Source organism: Pseudophryne corroboree, chromosome 8 (assembly GCF_028390025.1).
Source record: "Pseudophryne corroboree isolate aPseCor3 chromosome 8, aPseCor3.hap2, whole genome shotgun sequence".
Taxonomy (NCBI): Eukaryota; Metazoa; Chordata; class Amphibia; order Anura; family Myobatrachidae; genus Pseudophryne; species Pseudophryne corroboree.
Window position 1 is genome coordinate 220203587 of NC_086451.1, and position 6681 is coordinate 220210267.

Sequence of the window (6681 nt, forward strand, 5' to 3'; positions counted from 1 at the left end):
TACAATTTCTTTGTTAAGATGGAATTTAGACACCACATTAGGAAGATACCCAGATTTAGTTCTGAGAACTGCTCTATCTGGATAAAAAAATCAGAAATGGAGGACGACATAACAATGCCCCAAAATCTGAAACTTTTCTAGCTGAAGCAAGGGCCTGTAGAAAGAGAACTTTCACTGTCAACCATTTAAGATCCACTTTTTTAAGTGCCTTTAGGACTAAACTTAAATTCCAAGCCATTGTAGGAGGAACAAAAGGAGGTTGAATGTGCAGCATTCCCTGGAAAAAAGTGCACACATCCTGTAGGTTAGCAATTTTCTTTTGGAACCATACAGTCAATGCTGACACTTGCACTCTCAAGGAAGTCACCCATAAACCTTTATCCATTCCTGCCTGAAGGAATGCTAAGAGTCTGGAAACTCTGAAAGACCGAGGGTCAAATTTCCGATCACTGCACCATTGAATATAGGCTTGCCATATTTGGTGATAAATGCGAGCCGCGGATGGTTTCCTTGCTCTGAGCATTGTTTGAATTACCTGTTGTGAGAATCCTCTTGCCTTCAGGATGGAAGTCTCAAGAGCCACGCCGTCAAAGACAGTTGATCCAGGTGTCTGTGACAACAAGGACCTTGAGACAGTAGATCTGCCATTGAGGGAGTAGGAATGGAGCATCCATCGACATCCTCTGCAGATCTGTGTACCAATGTCTTCTGGGCCAAGCCAGAGCTATTAGTATCATGGCACCTCTTCCTTGTTTTGCCTTTCTCATCACCCTGGGTAATAGGGCACATAGGCCAGATGAAAGTCCCATCTCACTAACAGGGCATCCACAAAGATCGCTTTGGGATCCTTTGTTCTTGACCTGTATGCAGGAACTTTGTTGTTCTGAAGGGATACCATGAGAGCCATCTCCGGCAGCCCCCACTTTTCGACCAGGGTTTGGAAGACCTCGGGTTGTAAAGCCCATTCATTTGCACGAATGGCGTGTCAACTGAGAAAATACGCTTCCCAGTTTAGGACTCCCAGAACAAACACTGTGAACAAGGCTAGATGATGAAGTTCTGCCCACTTTAACGTGTGACTTACCTCCTTCATTGCTTTCTGGCTGCAAGTTCCTCCCTGATGGTTGAGGTACGCTACTGCCGTCGAATTGTCCGAGTGGATCTGAACTGGTTCTCCCTGAAGGATGTCCTTTGCCTGAATCAGTGCCATGTATATGACCTGAAATTCCAATATATTTATTGGCAGGCAACTTTCTTCCTTGGTCCACTGCCCCTGGAAACAACTCCTTCCTGACACTGCTCCCCAGCCCTGCAGGCTGGCATCCGTTCTCAGAATTTCCCAATCTGATATCTAAAAGGGTCTTCCTTTGTCCAGATGGAATGTCTGTAGCCACCAGGCTAATGACGTCCTTACTTCCAGAGTAAGGACCACAGTCTGCATTTTTATTGTCTGATCAAAACCATTCCATTTGGTAAGGATCAGACAATGCAGAGGCCTTGAGTGAAACTGAGCATACTCTAGCAGGTCGAATGTTGACACCATCAATCCCATCACATGCATTGCTGCATGAATGCACCTGTGTAGCAGCTCCTGAATCCTTGACTGAACTTTGGATATTTTGTTCAGAGGTAAGGTTACTCTCTGAAGGCTCGAACCCAATACAGCCCCCAAATGAGTCATCCGCTGTGACGGAACCAGAGACGACTTTGCCCAATTTATGAGCCAACCATGCTTCTGCAGACAAGCTATTGTCTGTTGCAGATGACATAGAAGCAATTCCTGAGAATGTGCCAGGATTAAGAGATCGTCGAGGTATGGAAAAATTCTTATACCCTACTGGCGGATATAAGCTGCCATTACCACCATAATCGTGGTGAATACTCTGAGGGCTGTGGCCAATCCTAATGGAAGGGCCTGGAACTGAAAATGCTGTTGGAGGATAGCGAACCTGAGATAGCGCTGATGGGACAGTGCTATAGGAACATGTAGGTAAGCATCCTGGATATCCAGGAATACCATAAAATCCCCTGGCTCGATGGCCAAAAATGATGGAACGCAAAGTCTCCATATGAAACCGAGGCACCCAAATGTATTTGTTCAGCACTTTAAGATTGAGTATGGGCCAGAACGACCCTTTTGGCTTCTGGATTAGAAACAGGTTGGAGTAAAAACCCTGTCCTCATTGTGCAGGAGGAACTGGAACCATTACTCCTGACTAAAGCAATTTCTGAACAGCCTCTTGCAAAACCCTAGCCTTCATTTCCACTGAAGATGGGCTGGTACAAAAAAACCTTTGAGGAGGGTGTTTCTTGAAAGCAAATGCGTAACCATGAGATATCGCTTCTGGCACCCAGACATCTGTGCTGCCAGATCTGTGCAAATTGAAGAAGTTGGCCTCCCACCCTGGGATCCCCCAGGTGGAGGCTCACACCATCAGGCTGATGGCTTATCTTCTGATTTAGAAGCCGGTCCTCTTGTAGCCTAATACTTTTTAGTCTTACCAGACTTGTTGTAGTGGGACTGTTTGCCATCACCTTTTCCTTTTGCTTTCCCTCGAGACCGAAAGGGCCGAAAAGCTGGAAATTTAGGCTTGAATTTGTGTGTGGAAGGAAACTTCACTTTCTTGGAGTCTGCTTCTGACTCCAAAATACTGGTTAATTCTTTACCAAAAAGAGTGTTTCCAGTAAAGGGTACAAAACCTTTTTGAATTCTGAATCAGCTTTCCATGTACGTAGCCAAACTGCTCTGCGAGCGGAAACTGCTGAAGCTGATGCCTGAGAGGCAACTGTACCCATATCCAAGGCTGCTTCTTCCAAAAACATTGCAGCCTGTTTGATATGTACAACATGGGGATTTTTGCTCTCTAGATGCAATTGAAAGATCCCCTTCCAATGCATCAGCCCAGGCAGCCATTGCTTTCGCCATCCAGGCTGAAGACATGGCTGGTCTTATGATTGTCCCATACAGGGAAAAAATGGTTTTTAGAAAACCATCAACTCTCCTATCCGTGACATCATTTAAGGATGTTGAAGGCAGAGGTAATGTAGATTTTCGCACTAATCGAATGACATGCATATCTACTTTGGGAGCCACCTCCCTCTTTAAACAGTCCCCAGCTGGAAGAGGATAAATGGAATTCCATTTCCTTAGAATTCTAAACTTCTTACTGGGCGTAACCCAAGTTCTTGCATAATTTACGTCAGCTGTTCTGACTCAGGAATCTCAGTCCTAACTGTTTTGGGATGTTTAAACACAGGTGCCTTAGATTTTAACACAGGTTCTGCTGATTCTTCTAAGGATAGAATGGCTTTCATCGCATTAATTAATTCAGATATGTCCAATGAGCTGAGACCTTCCTCATCATCTCTGTATGCATAACCGGAGTGTAATGAGTCTTCATCCTCCGACGAATCCTCATCTGAAACATGTGTAGACTGTGAAGATGTTGTTTCATGTCAATGTGATTTACTTACCACTGTTTTTGCTGAGAGGCTGCTGCTTCCCCTGATGGATGTAATAAACCCCAGGTGGAATGCTGCATGTAAGAGTTAATATTGTAACCTATCCCTGGTACAGAAGTTGGAATTATCCGCTCAGCTATACTGGATAATGTCTGTGCAAACGTAGCACATGGGGTTCAACTTGCACCTGTGTCTGCCTTGAATTTTTCAAGAGACTTGGTGAAAGCTAAAACAATTTACACACAAACCATTCTGAACCAGATCCTGAGAGGTTAACCCAGCTTTGCAAGACAAAGATGACATGAGTGTTGGTGCTGCTGTGCGTGTATTTTCCTCACCCTTGCCGTTGTTAGACATGATAAAGAATCACACACTTGTACAGTGTAACTACACAAGTTGTGACTGTAATCACTTTAAATTTTGTTAAAGTGACATACAATCCGACCCTACCCTGCTTTGCACCAGCATTGAGGCTCGGAATAGACAGAAAAACTGAAAGAATTATCGTAAAGTCAGCAATCACACTAGCAACCAGTCACAGGTTATACATTAGTATAATAAGCAATACGAGCACATAATCAACTACAAATACATTTCAAGTATGTATGAGAAACATATTACTGCATTACCTTTTATAGGATTTAACCGTATTCAGTCACACAGCGAAAGAAAATAGGAATATAATACCTACCGGTGATTCCTTTTCTCATAGTCCGTAGTGGATACTGGGGAATTGAAGATTACCAGGGGGTATATATCGGGTCCATTGGAGCCTGGCACTTTAAGAAATTAATAGTGTGTGCTGGCTCCTCCTCTCTATGCCCCTCCTAGCAGACTCAGTCTAGGAAAACTGTGCCCAAGGAGATGGACATACTTTGAGAGAAGGATATAACACAAAACAGCGGTGAGGTAACGAACCAGCACACAACAATAACGAGATAGCAGAGCTAACCAGGACAGAGGAAAGCAATACTAACTGTAAGAAGGACAGCAACGCTAACCAAACACGGAACAGGGAAAGCAACAGTAAACCCAACCAAGAATACTTACAACCAGGCAAGCAGGAAACGAAGCACTGAGGCGGGTGCCCAGTATCCACTATGGACTACGAGAAAAGGAATTACTGTACCAGTAGGTATTAAATTCCTATTTTCTCTAATGTCCTAGTGGATACTGGGGAATTGAAGATTACCATGGGAATGTCCCAAAGCTCCCAGAACGGGTGGCAGAGTGTTGAGACCCCTGCAAAACCACCTGACCAAACTGAAAGTCATCCTTGGCTAAGGTGTCGAATCTGTAGAACTTTACGAACGTGTGTGAACCCGACCAAGTAGCTGCCCGGCACAACTGCATGGCCGCGACTCCCCGGGCAGCCTTCCAGGAAGAACCCACCGACCTTGTGGAGTGGGCCTGAATAGAACTCAGCAGCGGCAGAGCTGCTGCAGTATAGGCTTGTTGAATAGTTAATTTGAGTCAACAAGCAATAGACTGCATGGAAGCAGGGCGACCAATTTTGGTAGCATCATAAAGAACAAAAAAAGGAAGTCAGACTTCCTGTGACGAGCAGTTCTTTTGATGTAAATCTTCAAAGCCCTAACTACATATAGGGACTTTGGAGCAATGGAAGTGTCGGAAAACACTGGAACCACAATAGGTTGATTTACATGAATAACCTACACTACTTTCAGCAAAAACTGCAGGCGAGTTTTGAGCTACGCCCTATCCTCATGAAATATCAAGTATGGGCTCTTATAGGATAAGGCCCCCAATTCCAACACACGCCGAGCAGACGCTAAGGCCAGTAACATAACCGTCTTCCACGTTAGGTATTTTAGGTCTACCCTACAGTATGTAAGGGTTCAAAGCAATCTGACTGGAGGAAGGTCAAGACCACATTAAGGTCCACCGGAGCTGTGGGAGGAACAAAGGGTGGTTGAATGTGCATAACCCCTTTCAGAAAGGTCTGTACTTCAGGAAGTACCGCCAGTTGTTTCTGGAAGTAGATAGAGAAGAAATCTGAACTTTGATGGAGCCTGATCGTAGGCCCTAATCCACGCCTGCTTGCAGGAACAGTAGAAAACAGCCCAGACGAAATTCCACAGGGGAATATTTTCTACCCTCATACCAAGAAACATATTTCTTCCAAATACGGTGGTAATGTTTGGATGTAACCACCTTATGGGCCTGGATCATAGTTGAAATAACCCTGGATGGGAGACCCTTTCTGGTTAAAATCTCCCTCTCAAGTTCCAAGCCGTCAAACGTAGCCGCTGTAAGTCTGGATAGACAAACGGTCCTTGAGCAGCGGCAGAGGCCAGGGTTCCTCCAGAGACAAGGTCAGGAGGTCTGTATACCAGGCCCATCGAGGTCAATCCGGGGCAATTAGAATTGCCTGAACTCTTTCTAAACCTTTTGAGTCTTTTTAGAACTCTTGGAATGAGAGGAATTGGAGGAAACAGGTACACAAACTGGTAAGTCCACTGTGTCGTCAGAGCATCCACCGCTATCCCCTGTGGGTCCCTCATTCTTGAACAGTAACAACGGAGCTTCTTGTTGGGAAGAGAAGCCATCAGGTCTATTTGCGGACAGCCCCACCGGGGAATCAGTTGTTGAAATACCTGAGAGTGAAGGCCCCATTCCCCCGGATGGAGGTCGTGCGTGCTTAGTAAGTCCGCTTCCCAGTTCTCCACTCCTGGAATGTTTATGGCTGATATGGCCCTTGCGTTGGCTTCCACCCAGAGGAGTATTCTTGACACCTCTTGCATTGCAGCCTTGCTTCTTGTTCCTCCCTGTCGATTGATGTATGCCACTGCCGTGGCATTGTCCGACTGCAATGAAGGAGGTATAAGGCTTGCAGGAGAGCATTGTAAATTGCCCTGAGTTCCAGGATGTTGATTGGAAGTGTAAATTCCAGACAAGACCATTTCCCCTGGAACTATGCCGCTTGGGTCACAGCCCCCCAACCCCGGAGGCTGGCATCCATTGTTAACAGAGTCCAAGACTGGGTATTGAAACTCTGACTCTCCACAAGATGGAAGACTTGCAGGGATATCCTTGCTTTTGACAACAGAGTTATATTCTGATGCATGTGTAGGTGAGATCCCGACCATTTGTCCAACAGATCCAGTTGAAAAGGTTGTGCATGGAACCTGCCGTACTGTATTGCCTCGTAGGAGGCTACCATCTTGCCCAGCAAGCAAATGCAAAGATGAATTGAGA